General features: G+C 40.9%; 2 protein-coding genes across 2 annotated transcripts in view; one reads left to right on the forward strand and one right to left on the reverse strand.

The window, feature by feature from the left end:
• The window catches only part of Sin3A (SIN3 transcription regulator family member A), a 528,152-nt gene extending 523,693 nt beyond the window's left edge, over window positions 1-4,459 (reverse strand). The window contains exon 1 of the mRNA XM_068227644.1: window positions 4,223-4,459. The gene's annotated coding sequence lies outside the window, so the exon portion shown is untranslated. The remainder of the gene's footprint in view (window positions 1-4,222) is intronic.
• Window positions 4,460-6,318: 1,859 nt separating this feature from the next.
• Window positions 6,319-15,645, forward strand: part of sel (canopy family protein seele) — a 344,529-nt gene continuing 335,202 nt past the window's right edge. The window contains exon 1 of the mRNA XM_067147564.2: window positions 6,319-6,337. The gene's annotated coding sequence lies outside the window, so the exon portion shown is untranslated. The remainder of the gene's footprint in view (window positions 6,338-15,645) is intronic.

Here is a 15,645-nt window from a genome sequence, read left to right on the forward strand (position 1 = left end):
TGATTGGAGCCAAACACGATCGCAAACTTCATCTGTTGCATAACGTTGGAATTGTGAAGATATTCTATTTGCAATAGCAGTGCGCGTATATATCCTCCTTGCATTGACAAGATACAGACAAAAGAACAACAGTAGCCACTGTTTGTTTATTGCGGTTTCCTGATAGCGCTATGTTTCGTGTTGTTTGCAAAATGGCAATATTAAAAGATAATTGTACTGTGATAATGATTTATGTAGTGAAAGTGAGTTCAGGAGAACCAAGTGGTGTTGAAAATATGTTGTGATAGATGACAGTGATATTCTCAATATTGTTCTACCGGCAACAGGTGGTGGTGACAGGACTTCTTCACACTACCGTAAATTCACCCGAATATGTAGATTCCGTTCCTATCACCAATAAATTGCATTTACCGGGCAAGCAGGTTTGAAAATACATATTCCTGACAATTTTACAGAATATTTTTTAATGAAAGTCTTTAAGGAAATTAATTTTCTGCTTATGTATTTCTTGTTTAAGTGCGAGTGTTTTTAGAACACTGTGGAGAAGGCAAGGTAGTCTACGACAGTGATAGAATGAAGCGGATAAGACACATACGAAGTTGTCAAGCATCATTAGAAGTTTTCTTTTACTACCCTAAGGAGTTCCGTATCTGTAAATATTCCATCCTCTTTGCTTTGGAATTTCAATGTTTACACGTGATCAAGACGGCGACACAACATGTGAACAATGCTGGCAATATTGACCATATTACAGAATTAATAGATAAAGGAAGTAATTTTATTGAAGTGAGACATTGTGAAATTAACAGTAATGACAGTGATAGCAAGCCTCAGCCGACTCAAATGCCGGAAAACTATGATCAGGTGACTCCTACGATGATATACCTCTTTGATGCTGCTTATGCAGGTAGAGGTAGAAAAAAATCAATTTGTCTCCTTTACTGGAGTTTGGCATCATTGATAGGTCCAACCGGGGAAAAGTGTAGGCAACGTAATACAGTATAAGTAAAAAGCAATCCCGGTTCATATACTGTCAAAACACAGGAACGTTGAAAAGCCTGTGAGTTTTCGAATAATCTTGGAGTCTGCTAATTCACAATATTCCTATGTCTTTACTTCACAGACATCAACATCCTTCCATCTCGTAATGTGCGATTTCTCCTTTGTGTCTGGCCCACAAAACAACTTTAACGCACAATTGTTTGTCTCACAACAAATTCCAAAAAATTGTTATCAGGCAACAATAGAAACCAGTCTTGGCTTGTTTTCTCCTGGTACCGACACGAACAGTTTGTTTTCTTTCCAATCTTTCCTTCAAGCTGAATGTTCGATTTGACCAGGTTGGGTTGAGTTCAGGTTCATCCTAACTTTCCATTTCAAAATCAGCACTTCCTTCACTCGTAAACTCATCATCACTGTCTGACACATCAACAGGACAATGAGCCATCACACACTCACGATAAAAACAATTTAAATATAAATCAAAGTTATAACATTTGGTCCCACTACTGCCACAATAGTAAAAAATCACCAAATGACGTGAGCAACGAACAGGCAAAAAAAAATCATCCACCTACTACTCAAGGTGCATTCTGCCTTCGTCAAGAGCTGAGATGATTATGGTACACACCGACTGCTTAGAAATGGCATGGTAACGCAGACCGGATCTGGGTCATGCGCAGTGGCGAGAAGCACACTAGGGGCCGGTCCCTCAGCATTTAACATGTTAATAGTAACTACACAAAGTTACAATACTGATAACATAAGAAAGACAATTCTCTATTCATCACATAACTGCAAGGTCAACCATCCATTACAAGTTATTTCATACCGTACTGTATTTAGAATGCACAAAATAGTTTAACAGTAAAAGAGGTGCAAGAAATACAGCTTTCACACCATTACTCTCAGTATGCGAGATGCAAGTAATACAGTTACACAATGATCAGAGGCAAACATGAGCTCTTACTCTTAGTTTCCCCATAGCAGAGCATGCAAGCCCAGTGGGGTTCAGCCCAGCCCCACAGAGTGGCTACAGCTCTCAATGAAACCTGCAGTGGTTACAGGATGCCTGAAAAACTCCCACTGAGAAACTTTACTGTCTGTCAGGTATTGCTCCACTTGATGCATAGGGATTGTGGAAAAGCATAAGAAGGGTGAACTACAATGGGACCAACCCACTGTTTGACATCAAACTCCGACCTCCACCTGAGAGACTAACGTCCAGGAAGAGTTTCCACAACACCACCATTGCCCCGAACAATCACCCAAGAACAGTTTGTTGGGTCCTGTATTAATGCTTTACTTCTCGCAGCCCAGCGCTCGCTACATTTAGCCGCGCGCGGAGCGACTCTCGTTTGTTTGTCGTTTCTTTACACAACCACAAAACTGGTGGTCAGTTCTGCCAACGTCTGTACTTAGGAACTAATGTGGACTTAGGAACGAGAACGTGTTGATGATTATTGTTACACGATTGGTCTATTGTTACATCCAGGTACAAGACCATTGGCCTGGACGGTTAGAAGCCGCGAAGCGGCCTTAGGCCAGGTACAAGACCATTGGCCTGGACGGTTAGAAGCCGCGAAGCGGCCTTAGGCATCTACTTTCGATACCTGGTGGTGGTGATTATTCTTACACGATTGGTCTGGACTTGTTCTTGCCGTGCGGATGGTTAGGATACGATCTGGGCGGTTACGATAGGATCTGGGCAAGATTCCTGCCGTGCGGACGGCTACGATAGGATCTGCACAAGACCATTGGCCTGGACGGTTAGAAGCTGCGAAGCGGCCTTAGGCATCTAGTTTCGATACCTGGTGGTGGTGATTATTCTTACACGATTGGTCTGGACTTGTTCTTGCCGTGCGGACGGTTAGGATAAGACGGTTAGAAGCCGCGAAGCGGCTCTAGGTATCTAGTTTCGTGTGGAACATAGTTTCCTTTACATAGTGTTTGTGCTTTAATTCAGCCGGGGTTGGTAACGCAATGTATTTATCAGCATTGATGGCAATGACGTCACATTCTGTTCACGTTGACCAATAAGAATGCGAGTAGCTACTTTAGACATGGCCGATAGCGGGTGCTGCTCTTCATTAGGTTATAAAAGTAAATATACTTCTTGGGGCGGGAGTGTTGGTTTACAGACACCGCAATGAACACATCGCTCCTCTAAAAGGAATTACAAGTAAGATTTGCATTATTTTAACTCCCTTATAATGTTATAAACGCTGGGCTGCGAGAAGTAAAGCTTTACCGGGTCCTGTGGTGAGCAAGGACACAATTTCTCCCCAAGTGGAGGGGGAAGTGAAACTCTACCTCTCAGAGAACAGCTGGATCTAGCAACAGGGAGACTGCAAAACCACTCCAGCAGTAATAACCCAAGAACCCAGGGCAATCTCATAACGTGAGAATAATTTGAAGTGAAGTCCATTCTGTGACTGTGAGGAACTACAAACTATTGCACATGTTTAAGAGAAAACGAACAGATGTTGCACACTTCTGTGCAGATACCGTGTGAACACCGACTGTGTTGTGGAAGTCATCAATACTCTGACACAAAATAATCTATTTTTTCCTAAATGTGGAAATTTAAAAGTTACTTTCTATTTAAGCAATAAATATACCAAAGGCATATACTGAGTCAAGGGCACCAAAGGATCAAATGTACCAATTAGAAAGGGAGTTTACTCATCCCAACATACAAAAATGTAGATGACTGGAAAATTATAATTCCATGATTTATGAAATTGAAGTTAAGAACATGTTTTGAATTCTCCCTGTATATGGCATACTTCGCTAAGCATTAGCAAACAGGCAAAGAATAATGTTATGCATCCCTCAAATATTTCAGTAGCCTATAACCATAAGACGAAGCTAAACGTCAACTACCAGGGAATGAGAGAAATTTTGCTCCACAAATTACTGGAAGATCTCCCTGCTCCTTCGTACCGAGAAAATCCTCAGCTACGCAAACGTGGAAGAATACAGGTCTAGAATTCTACACTTTGCGGGAAACCGTAAGAATGAACTCTCGCTACTTATTCAGAACACTAGATACGTGAGCTTTTATTAGTAAACAAGAGAGTTCAATCCAAGCACAGCCCTTTCGTTTGCCACGTTAGGTTAAGACTGAAGACCTATCACACAAAAATGTAAAGTTCTTCACATTATTTGAACAGAATAGTCTACAAAATATTACCGAGGTACTGAATATATGGAAATTTACCTTGGTTTTCTCTTGGTGTTGACGCAGCGAACGTGTAATTCTGAACAATCCATAAGGAAATATTACCAAAGCTTGCACAGATAAGTAGGACTTCAAAACAAACTTTAAAGAAATGAAAAGCCTAAAATGTCCCAATTCACCAAATTACAATGATATATAACAACCACGCGTTCAAGAAAACTGTATATATGCACACGAAAACATCGTAAAATCTGGCACAGAACAGACGAGCTAGTAGCTGGAAGGTACTACGCACAGATAATGGAATTACGCGCATTTCGGGGCCTCTCCTTCAGGGCCACTCAAGCGTCATCACGGACGAGGAGGTCGTTGGTATGGAGCGGTGAAACATCAACATGGACCACCAGTAGCGAAATGAATATGAAACCGAACATTCCTATAATGCAAGAACACAAAGACGGTAAGACAGATGCTTCCATCGTTCGTAACTAATTTATTGTAACAGAAAATCAACTCTTTCGCAATTTGGTACCGAAATGACACGCAGCCTGATTCTGCTTTATCACAAGCATGATCCATAATTCATACAGCTGTAAACGAAATGGCGCGAATCAATCAGCTGATAACCTGCTCAATACTTGAAATCTCTAATAATTTCATAGAAATTAAATCTTCTAAACAGACAATATAAAGTTAGAGGGCATATTAAATGCTCTAATGCAATCGTTATCAAATTTAACGAACATTAATAATGGTAAATTTACGCCGGGTACAACGAAAAGTCTCGGGAAAGAACTATACAGTTAAGGAAACAAAGACAGGAAATAAGTGATTAAAGTAAACTTCCATATCTAAGCCCACTCCAAAACCAAGTAGTGAATAGAAAAGCTGTCTAAAAATTAGTTGATCAACATATCAGACTTAAGAGACATGCTCCAAGGAGAGTAACCCATCCCCATTATTGTGTGTTCAGACTTGTCAGCGGGCCCCTCAGTGAGCATATCTGGGCAACACAACATCGCCCGGGCAAACAGTAGGCGGGCGGAGAAGTGGGAGGTAAACTCTGTTCGCCGCAGTGTTTGGGATGGCCTTAAAAACTCCCATGAAGCAGTAGGGCTTATTGCGGGCACACTGCCAGCTGGCGGGAATGATCATGCGCAGATGTAGAAGACAAGAGAACGGAGAGAATTTATTATAAACACATCCATTATCCTTTTGTACAGTGAAGTTGATCATGTTAATGCCAGTACTGAATGTTGTCCCTTTCCCTTTAACATATTTTCTCAAGTGCCTGATGACCATTATGGACGATTCACACGTAATGAACTACAGTTTATTAGTAAATAAATTAACTGTTAAAATAAGTTGTAATGGTAATTCTATGACCTCTGACCACGCCCTCGCGTTTTACTCCACAAGAGAAATATGCCCCCAGTCTTAAAACGTACCACACACCAATATTACTCTCAGCTTTTTGTTCAAGGATCCCAAATCAGTCGTTCGATCCAATTTTCATGTTGGCAATTTCCTGGGGGAATGTATACAACCGGGATACTTCTGAAAGGTCACATAACACTCCTCAATACTGTCGCTCACAATACGGATTCTATAAATCAACGCAATATTTCCCATGCTTAACACCTCAGAAAGAAAGTGACCAAAACGAGGAACCAGTTAGGCTGTCTACTGCAGAAACTAAACACGGAAAAAAGGAAAGAAAAAGGAACTCGGCACTTCTCCAAGAGTAGTCTCCATCCAATGTTGCGAAAATAAACAAACTCTACAGTTTCTTATCGAAATGAATGACTGGAATTTGAACAAGCGTTCACATTCACCCTTAACCATATAAAAATCAAATCCTTCTCTAGCAAAATATAAAATCATTACATTCAGTAATAGAGTGTTGTTCTCGATGATATTTTACTGTCTGGCAACGACGTACTCTGGACATTCTCTCTCTCTTTTTCTTTCCTCCCCCCTCGCAGTCAGGTTGAATGAATCGATACATGCGACGATGAAGCGACTGTCGTCCTTGTACAGACCGTACAATAAGGACGACTTTCGCATATCCCGAGCACAGCACAAGCACCTAACGATGTGCAGATTAGTTGGTGTTTAAAGCCGGGGTTCAAAAATTAATCTACGGCCGGCAAGGTGAGTAAACAAAAACAGAAAGGCAACACTGTATTGTATTAATCAATCTCCAAAGAACTCGATTTCTACTCTCACATGGTTAGCTTCAAAAACACAACCTTTACGTCACTGCCCCGCCTTTTTAATACACTGTTATATTCCTCATACCTTCGAAACTCTTTATGAAGTCTTACAGCTGATGAGGGCAAGAAACACGATAGAAAAGAGCTTTATATTTCCAAACATTTCAAACTGAAGCGAATGATAAACTTGTTTTGAAGGACAGCTTCCTTGCATTCAATCACGTTTAAATACGAGTAATATAACGCACAACTGCACGAAGAAGTGACCTACAAACTCCTTTTCGTTGAGAACATTTCGCAGCATAGCCTGGTAGAGTACACTAAACACGACGTTCCTTCCATACAACTAAAATCACATGCAAATGAAACAACACTCACCCCAGAAATGTCTGCAGTAAAACCACGCTGTTACTTCGTAATAACACGAATTGTCACTTTGAAATCAAACACACAACGAGTAACGGGCAAGAGAAAACAATGCTCCCGCAACTCCCGTCTCGACATTTCAGCAGGTGACCAACTCAGAATCATGGCCGATCAACACAGTGCGGAGAGCAACAACGCCAAGCAGGTCGCAGCCAACTTTTTTTTTTTTTTTTTTTTTTGGACTCGTCCAATCCGTCCCATTGGTTGAGACGCTTGACGATCTAATGAACATCGATATTCGTATATTTACTACTGGGAGGATATAATACAATTTTCCCGTATACTCGTACGAGCTATAAATGCCAGAAAGAATATAATTCAGGCAATATAATGTCGAGGAACTACTGGAGTACAAACCAAAACAATCCTCCACTCTTCCCCTCCCTCCATCGAAACCATTCCAATAATAGACTCGACCAAAACAAGGGTTGGGGAGATTTTCCTTTCGTTCACACATTATATAGCCCAGATTAACTGGCGCGAAGCATTAACACATTGCAGCGATACGTCCAATTTTCTTTACTAACACGAAAATTTCAGTATTATACCTTTACCTAGCAATAATATTTCTTTAGTCATCTGCTTTATTCAATCAACACTTCTCCACATTTAGGTTAAAACTCCAGTATATGACCGGATATTTCATCATGCATATTAAGGGAACACAGAAGGTAGTGTTAATTAAAAACTCCGTCTACTCCTCACTTCCACATACTAATAGGGAATATAGGAACTATCCTAGAGAGGAAATAAGGAATTATTTTTCAATAACGAGGCATTTATGTAAATCGTTCTGGGTACTATTGCATTAATAAATTGGCCACGCTCACCGTTATATGTTGCACTGTCTTTCTATGTATTTTCAGAAGATTTATTTCGCCAGCATATTGGACGTGGGGGGATAGATATACATTATACCTCCTCCATAAACAGATTTGTCACATTATTTGAATCTGAACACATAGGCTAGTACTGACGTCACATTGTTTGTAACTTGTCTCCAATAGGCATGTTGTCGAATTTCTCAAAAGTGGTTGGATAAAAAATGATCTAAAAAATATGTATATGTAGATGTTAAATAGCACTTGTAAAAACACGAACTGTTTATCTCTAGAAGCAGAATTAGTGCACAAGGTCTGCAAGATTTGACGTTAGCACATGAAGCACACGAGAGACATAACTGCATATGGTCATGCTCCGCCATCTTAAAATACCTACCTATTTAAGAATGACAGTGTTGTCAATTGAATTTAGATTATGTCATAACTGATACAGGTACAGTGATCAGACCCTGATTGCATTCTCTTTTTTTTTTTTTTTTTTCCCTGGTAAACTGACTGTCAGTAGCATCCTTCTAGACCCAAACGTGTGAATTACCCGTTCTTTCCTTAACTGTCAAGAATTTTGGGAGAAAGCTTCTCCTGCTCCTGATATAGATTCCCACTTCCCACTCTGGCAACATTAGCCTTCATCATTGAATGGCTGTTATGGTAAAGTAACCAATAACAGCTATGAAACGTGTACGCGGGTACTAAGTACTCGTCGATTTACGCTATTACAGCATTCTCTTTGATTAGCAGTACACGTGTATTTGTCTGCTGCTCTTGATACACTGAGTCCACTGCTGAAGTTATCAGCATTACGTTTTATTTCTATCTCTCTTCGACAATGTAAGTAAGAGTAGTGTTATCTTATTACTATTATTCCGTAAATATGCGTTATTAGCTTGCATTACAATACTTCAAGAGAATTTGTAGCGAATACACTAGGGTGAAAGACAGGTTATAATATAGCAATCAATCAAAAGAGCATTAAACTACAAATTATGGTTCTTTAATGTTTAGATTTATCAGTTTCGTTGGTCAGCAGATTGTTAAATTATATATTTCGTTTAATCGCCAGTTCGTAGGATATTGGGTCTGCGCAGTATAGTATACTCTGTAACAACGTACTCAGTCAGTTTACACATAAGTACGTACACAGTGTTTTCCCAAGAAGCTCACATCATCTACGACGTTGGTGGCGACTACGGGGCTCCAGCTGAATCTGGCAATGCTTCTCCTAGGTTTTGCTAATTTTGCTTCACTCCGTTTCCTATTTCCCATGTAGATACTCTATCACCTTCCGTTCTATTCTAACCCCGTATTTCATGACTTTGTGTGGGGTTTTTTAATCTCTACTGAACTGCATATTTAAGGCTCTTGTCGAGGTGGCAGATTCTCTATTGGTTGTTTACCTAATTTTCCTTAAATTATTAATAAATATTTAATTGCGCACAATGTGCATAAATACAAGTATACAATTACACTGTCTCACAAAAGTTTCTCAGAGATTCTGTTCTCAATTTGCATTTTAGTACATGGTATCTCTCACAGAGTTCACCACATCTTCTGCACTTACAGTCATGGCAGGGGTCATGAAATTGCTTGGATTCACACAGTTTATGGTGAAATCCATGCACGGCGAGCCTTGTTGATATATGTCTTAATTTATAACCTCCTTGCATCCACTCTAAGTTAATCATTGCGTCACTGAGGTAAAAATCATCCGACATGTCGTTCCTCTTTTGAAGAAGTTCCTGCAGTAGTACCTTATACGCCGTGGTGATGGGGAGCAGGAACTTTAGATAGAGCTCTTCTACATAGAACAATTCTCTTGTCAGTACGTAAACGAGGCGCGAGGGAGTGTACTTGGATAGACAAGGTACTCTTTTAAGATATGCTGATTTTACATTCTCTAAACTTTGCAATTGTGCCTTGGTAAAATGCACCCATATGTTTTCTATCCCGTTGGACGTAATTGGACTGCCTTTGAGATGAAACAACTTTATGGCCGTTGTCAGCGACAAGCTCCTGAGAAGTTTGATGTCACCCATTGCTTTAATGGCCGCGTTTAGTCTTTCTTTGACATGAAGGGAAAATTGTTTTCCAGCTGATTGAAATGTTGTTCCCAAGTACCGGAAACTTGATACTGATCTTAACTGCCGGTCCCCATAGTTCCCTTCTTGCCTCCTCTCCTAAAAGACATCGAGATGGTCTTATCCTCGTTCAGTCTTAGTATCTTCAGCCCATTTACTCACTTTGTTAAAATTACTTTGCAGGTCAGACTCTGAGATGGACGTTAAGGCCATGTCATCTGCATACATGAGTAATTTGACATTACTAGACGTTATCAATTTTGTAATGCCTGCTGTTGCAATAATGAAGAGCAAAGGACTCAACGGGTCACCTTGGAGTACACAAATAGTTTGTAAAATAGGACCTGATCTGGTAATGCCGTCACTGATTTCTATCCACTTGCTGGTGAGCAGATCTTTGATTAGTGGAAGAAGATAGAAACTATGGTCGGTGATATTTTGCAATTTCTCTAAAAGAATAGTTCTGTCAATCGTGTCAAAAGCCTTTGAATAATCAATGAAGATGGCATGAAGTTTTCCTCTAGGTTGTTCCAAGGCTTCCTGTATGTCCTGTTGAAGGCATTGAACTGCCTGAAGTGTTGACCTACCACTCCTGAAACCAAATTGGGAATCTGGGATTTTGTCCACAATGAACTCTGTAATGCGTTTATGAACTAAAGCACTCCAGTGCAATACCTCTATAAGAATTTGGATCTGCTGTATCACCTTTCCCTTTATATAACATCTTGATTGTCGATCGTTTCCAACTTTCTGGTACTCTACCTTGACGCAAACATTCGTTTAGCAGTAGTGATATCGAGTTCTGTAACATTGGGAAAGCAGCTTCCAAATGTTCGTTGAATAAGAGATCAGGGCCATATGCTTTCTTGATGGTATCTGATATTTCATCAAGTGTGAATTCCTCGTAATGGACACTAGCCTCCGTGCGGGGTAAATGAAAGTTAACCTGCCGCATATCTCTCTCCTGTAGGATTGCAGTTAGATGTGTCTCCTACACACTCATCGGTATATTCCTTGGGAACGATGGTTGCCTTGGGCGAAGGGCTTTACATGGAATCTGTTTCGCTTCCTCAATTAGTAGTTTCTCTTCCTTCTCTCTGAACTGTTTTTTGCTTCTGCGACAATGACTTTATAATCTCTTCTTAACGTAGCGTAAACTGCTAACCGTTCCTTTGTCCGTTGCACTTTTGCATCCTGTAAGGCTTGTAAAGCAATTTTCCTTGCATTGAAACACGCCATAGTAAACCAAGGCTTCGCTTTTCTTTGGCGGATGTCGTTGGAGATGACAGCCTTTTTATTGATCTTTTCTAGTTTTGTTGCTGCCTCTGACAGAGTGCCACTTTGTAATTTTTCAATAAGTGTCCTATTTTCCGAGTCACCAATTAAGGACAGATCAATCCGCCTGCTCACTTGAGTTGGTAGTACTTCTGGGCATGTGTAAAAGTTAACTAGTTTCAATCTCGTCTCAACTGGTAAATGGTTTTTTCTGTTTCTGCTCTAACTACTTGACATTAAAGTTAATTTTGAGTTAATGATTACAAGGTCTATCGTACTCATGCCATTGTAGCAAATATATGTCCTCTGATCCTTATTATTGAGTAGATGAAAGCCCTCCTCCTCTAAGTAACTACTGACCTCTTTTGTTTTCTGAAGTGGAATGCCTATACGGCAGTTAAGATCTCCCGCAAGGATTACTGTATCCTCTCTTTTTGTCACTTGTAAACAGCGGCTGATTTCATCAATAATGTCTGTTGAAGTGGCGTAAGGTTGAAAATAAACACCAATAAGAACACACAGTCTAGTGCGCACTACAAGAGCATTCTGGGACTTTCGCTGTACAATGAAAGGCGAGAATTTATCGGAGAAAAAACAAGAAATTCCTCCTTTAGGTCTTCCAGTAGGTCCTTCGTAAGCTAGAACATGCGCTGAATAGTGGCTATTAACATTCCATTCCAATGTTTAAAAAGTTTCCACAAATATTGCAACATCACACGTCTGCAGCATTGCTCGAATTGAATGAGCTATACCTAGTAGTCCTTCAGTGTTCCAAGACAGCAGCTTGATTTCTTGAGGGGAGGGGTCATCCTGTTGCTTAATTGCGTGTATCGAGATGCGTACTGGTTTTTTTAGTGGAGCGTAAAGAAAATCGCCTAACCAGCAGATCCTTAGGCCAGAAATTTGAACAGTTAACCATGTCTAAGAAGTTATTGAGCACCTCCTTCGGTACCATAAATAACTCCAATTCCTAATTCCTCTGTCTATAAATGAATATTTGTCCCCTTGAATTACAATTTTATTTTCATATTATCTTTCCTATTTTTGTATTTTATTTCACACCATCTCTCCATGGACATTTTGGAACATACCACTTAAACTTCATTAATAGGTATCTGCATGGACGCTATCTAATTACAATTAAGATAATTCCACCTTTCATACATTGAAAGGTAGAAGTGCCTCGATTTTAATTACATGCCACTTAGTTGAGCACCTCATTTCTTAACCCTCTACTGCATCAATTATATTTCGTTTTCGTTTGGTGAAGAAAATTTCAAGCTTTAATATTCAACATACATTCAGTGTTTTAGATATACCAGCAATTCTTAACTGGGGCTAATAGCTTAACACTCGTATGTGATGTGGATTGCCATAATGGGATATATGGATATACGATGGATATATGGATCATCCTTCGCCGTCCGACTGTTTGCAACACCAAAAGCATCCACGAAGGTTTATTGCTTCTTAAAAATTTTGGGCTAGCCAGGTGGACGAACGTAAATCAGTGAGGTCTCACCTCGGGACGTGCCCATCACCAGCTTAGCTTTAATCCATGTCTACCAATTCCTTCTAAATTACATTGCTTCGGGGTCTGAAGTACATCACAATCATGTACCCCTACACGCCATATTCTCTTGCTACTACCACAGCTACCACCTGCACCACCACCACCTCCATCTCCAGCTTTGGACAATTCGCCCTAGGCACCGCCACCGTAGCCTTCCACACGGCTCTCATGTCCAGCTACGCAGCTCCGAATTACGCCGAACGCTTTCTGCCAGCAAATCCAGCTACACATCCGGACAACCTGCGAACTCAGTACCAGAGGATGACGCATCAACCGGCCCCCTAGGGAACGCATGCTCTGCATTCCCTGGCCATGGACTCAGCACCTGCGCCACAGACGCCTACAGCAGCCGCATCTTCTCTTCCAATGGACACCACCATACAGCATATTTCCCCATCTACTACCACCACTACCCCCATCTCCTCTCAGCTTGAATATTCCTCCACTTCTTGCACTAGACGACCCATCAACCATCTCCGATTTCTCCAGCAAACCCTTTCCGGCACATGTGCATATCTCCTCCTTAACCCTTCTCCAGAATATGACACCTCAAGCCATCTTCTCCACACTTCTTCGCTACAACATGCGCCGACAGGACATTGCTCATATCAGGAAGACTTCAAAAGGAATCATCATTCAAATCAACGGGGAAACAGCAGCAAACCAACTCGCCACCACAATCGGATCAGCTCTTCAACCCCTCTCACCACCACCACGTTATAAGCTACTAAGTTGCATCATCCGTGGTGTGGATCCTTCACTTTCAGAAGAGACTATTCTCGCCAACATTCCTGGTGCGGATTCTTCTGCCAACACCAGCCAACGTGGACAGACTGCTTGCCAGTGGTGTATCAATACATCGCCACCATCACAAAGTCGAACCTTCTCGTGCTCCACCTCCACAGTCAACCAGATGTGAAAGATGCCTCCGCTATAACACTCACACAACAGCCCAGTGCAAAGCAAATCATCCAATCTGCGGTCATTGCACTCAGCATCATGTCACCAACAAGTGCCCCAACACCCTACACCCCACCCGCTGTAACACTTGCGGGGGCAGCCATCCAGTCTATTCTCGCCGCTTGGAAAATTCTAAATTCCCATGGAGGGAATTAGATATTTTTCACCAATAGAGCATGTCAAAAATGTCAAAAACATATCAGATGTAAGGCTTTTCAGGCGTCCGACACCTCCCTCAAATCACCCAGAGTTCATAGCCCCGATTCGCACTATCGACCCACCAACCACGCCCACTCATTCACTTTTCCCCACTCTACAATTGAAGGTCTTGTCAGATTTTTTTGCAGTCTCCGTGCTAAACATCCATCCATACAATAGACACCTGGTTCTCACACACCTTCAGCCTGCAGCTAATCAGAAACTCAATCTCCATTTTCTCACTACCCATTGAGGCTTACAGTAAATACTCATTTTAACTTCACACCCTTAGAAACTCTTGTATAAACCCCTTCAACTGCCTCTCAGCATCAAGAAATGGACAATAGCATCATATCTTACCGACTCATTCTAATGCACTATGTATGACAATATTCAGAATAACTTCAGAACGTCAAGCTATTAGAACCAACTAATTCTTGTATTGCAAACATACCCATATCTTCCCAACTCAAATTTGGCAACATTTTCGAAGCACTACTCTTTTGTTCGAAATCAACCAGAACAAAACGTGCTGCTTTCGTTTGGATATTTTCCAGTTCACATTTCAAGTAATCCTGAGGTGGGTCCCATACACTGGAACCATACTCTAATTTGGGCCTTACCAGAGACATACACACTCCCTCCTTTACATCCTTATCATCTTCATCCATTTCCCCCATCCACTTCCTGCCAGGTTGGGATGTGTATGGCATCTTTCCATCTTCCTCTACTCAACCACCATTGTTCCTCCTTAACTTTGCTCCAGTCGAGGTTTCTTCTAATTATACTTTTCTTCATAGTTTTCAGACACCATAGTCTGGGTCTCCTTTTTACCTGTATTTCCATCATCCACTTCAGCATCCTTCCCTCTTCCATCCTTATTAACATGTCCAAACTATGTAAGTTCATCCCTGTTCATTCTCTTGAAGAGCTTTTTCGCTTCGATTTCCTTCCTGATGTCCTTGTTTCTTATTCTGTCCTTCCTTGTCTTTCCTATTATATTTCTTAAAAGTTTAATATCACTGGCCTGGATTTTATCTTGTCTTTTTGCGGTGCCCAGATCTCCGCTGCATATGTCAGAATTGGGCAGTAGTACATCTTGTACATTACCTCTTTACACTACAGACTTCCTTCCTTCACACTAGGTTTTTCACAGTTTGGTAGAATGCATTTCCCTGTTGAATCCTTTTACAGATCTTAATGTCCAGTCCTGCATCAGTTTTCTTCCTAAGTATCGTACTTGAAACTCTCCACAATTTCAAGGTTTTGCTATTACTCTTTTCCACACTGATTTTCATTCTATAATTATCAATGATCTCACTCCGTATGCCGATTTTTTCTTGAACTTCCTCTCTGTTTCCTCCCCACACCACAATATCATCTTCAAACAGTTGCCATTAATACTATCACGGCCCGTACTTATAGACGTGATATTGTATAGGCTTTTGGGCTTGTGCCATGTCAAGAAAATACTGTGAAATTCTTAACGCTTCTCGACTGTCCACGAGAAAGGCTTCTTAAACAATGACACTTTTTAATTTGGAACGTTATAATTGAAGTAGAAGTGGAAATGGTACGTTCATTCACCACCAGATGGCCCCCAGGACGTGGCACAACGCTAGCGTTCGAAGTGGAAGCTGTCTGAACCATCACAATCAGACTAAGCTGTTCACATAACGTGTTTGCATAACATATGACAGGTGTAAGACATAGTCATAAGCCTGGAATTAAACATCTGGCGACGAGGAACGTAGTAATTTGGAAAACACCAAGACGATATAACAATAGTGAAGGGGCAGGGAAGGGAACTACTTACGTAAATTCTTAATGGGTGGCAACCAGGTATTACTTAATTGATAGAATTGATAGAAATAGCTGTTGAAATTGTTAGGATTTC

This window comes from Anabrus simplex, chromosome 5, assembly GCF_040414725.1.
Source record: "Anabrus simplex isolate iqAnaSimp1 chromosome 5, ASM4041472v1, whole genome shotgun sequence".
Classification (NCBI taxonomy): Eukaryota; Metazoa; Arthropoda; class Insecta; order Orthoptera; family Tettigoniidae; genus Anabrus; species Anabrus simplex.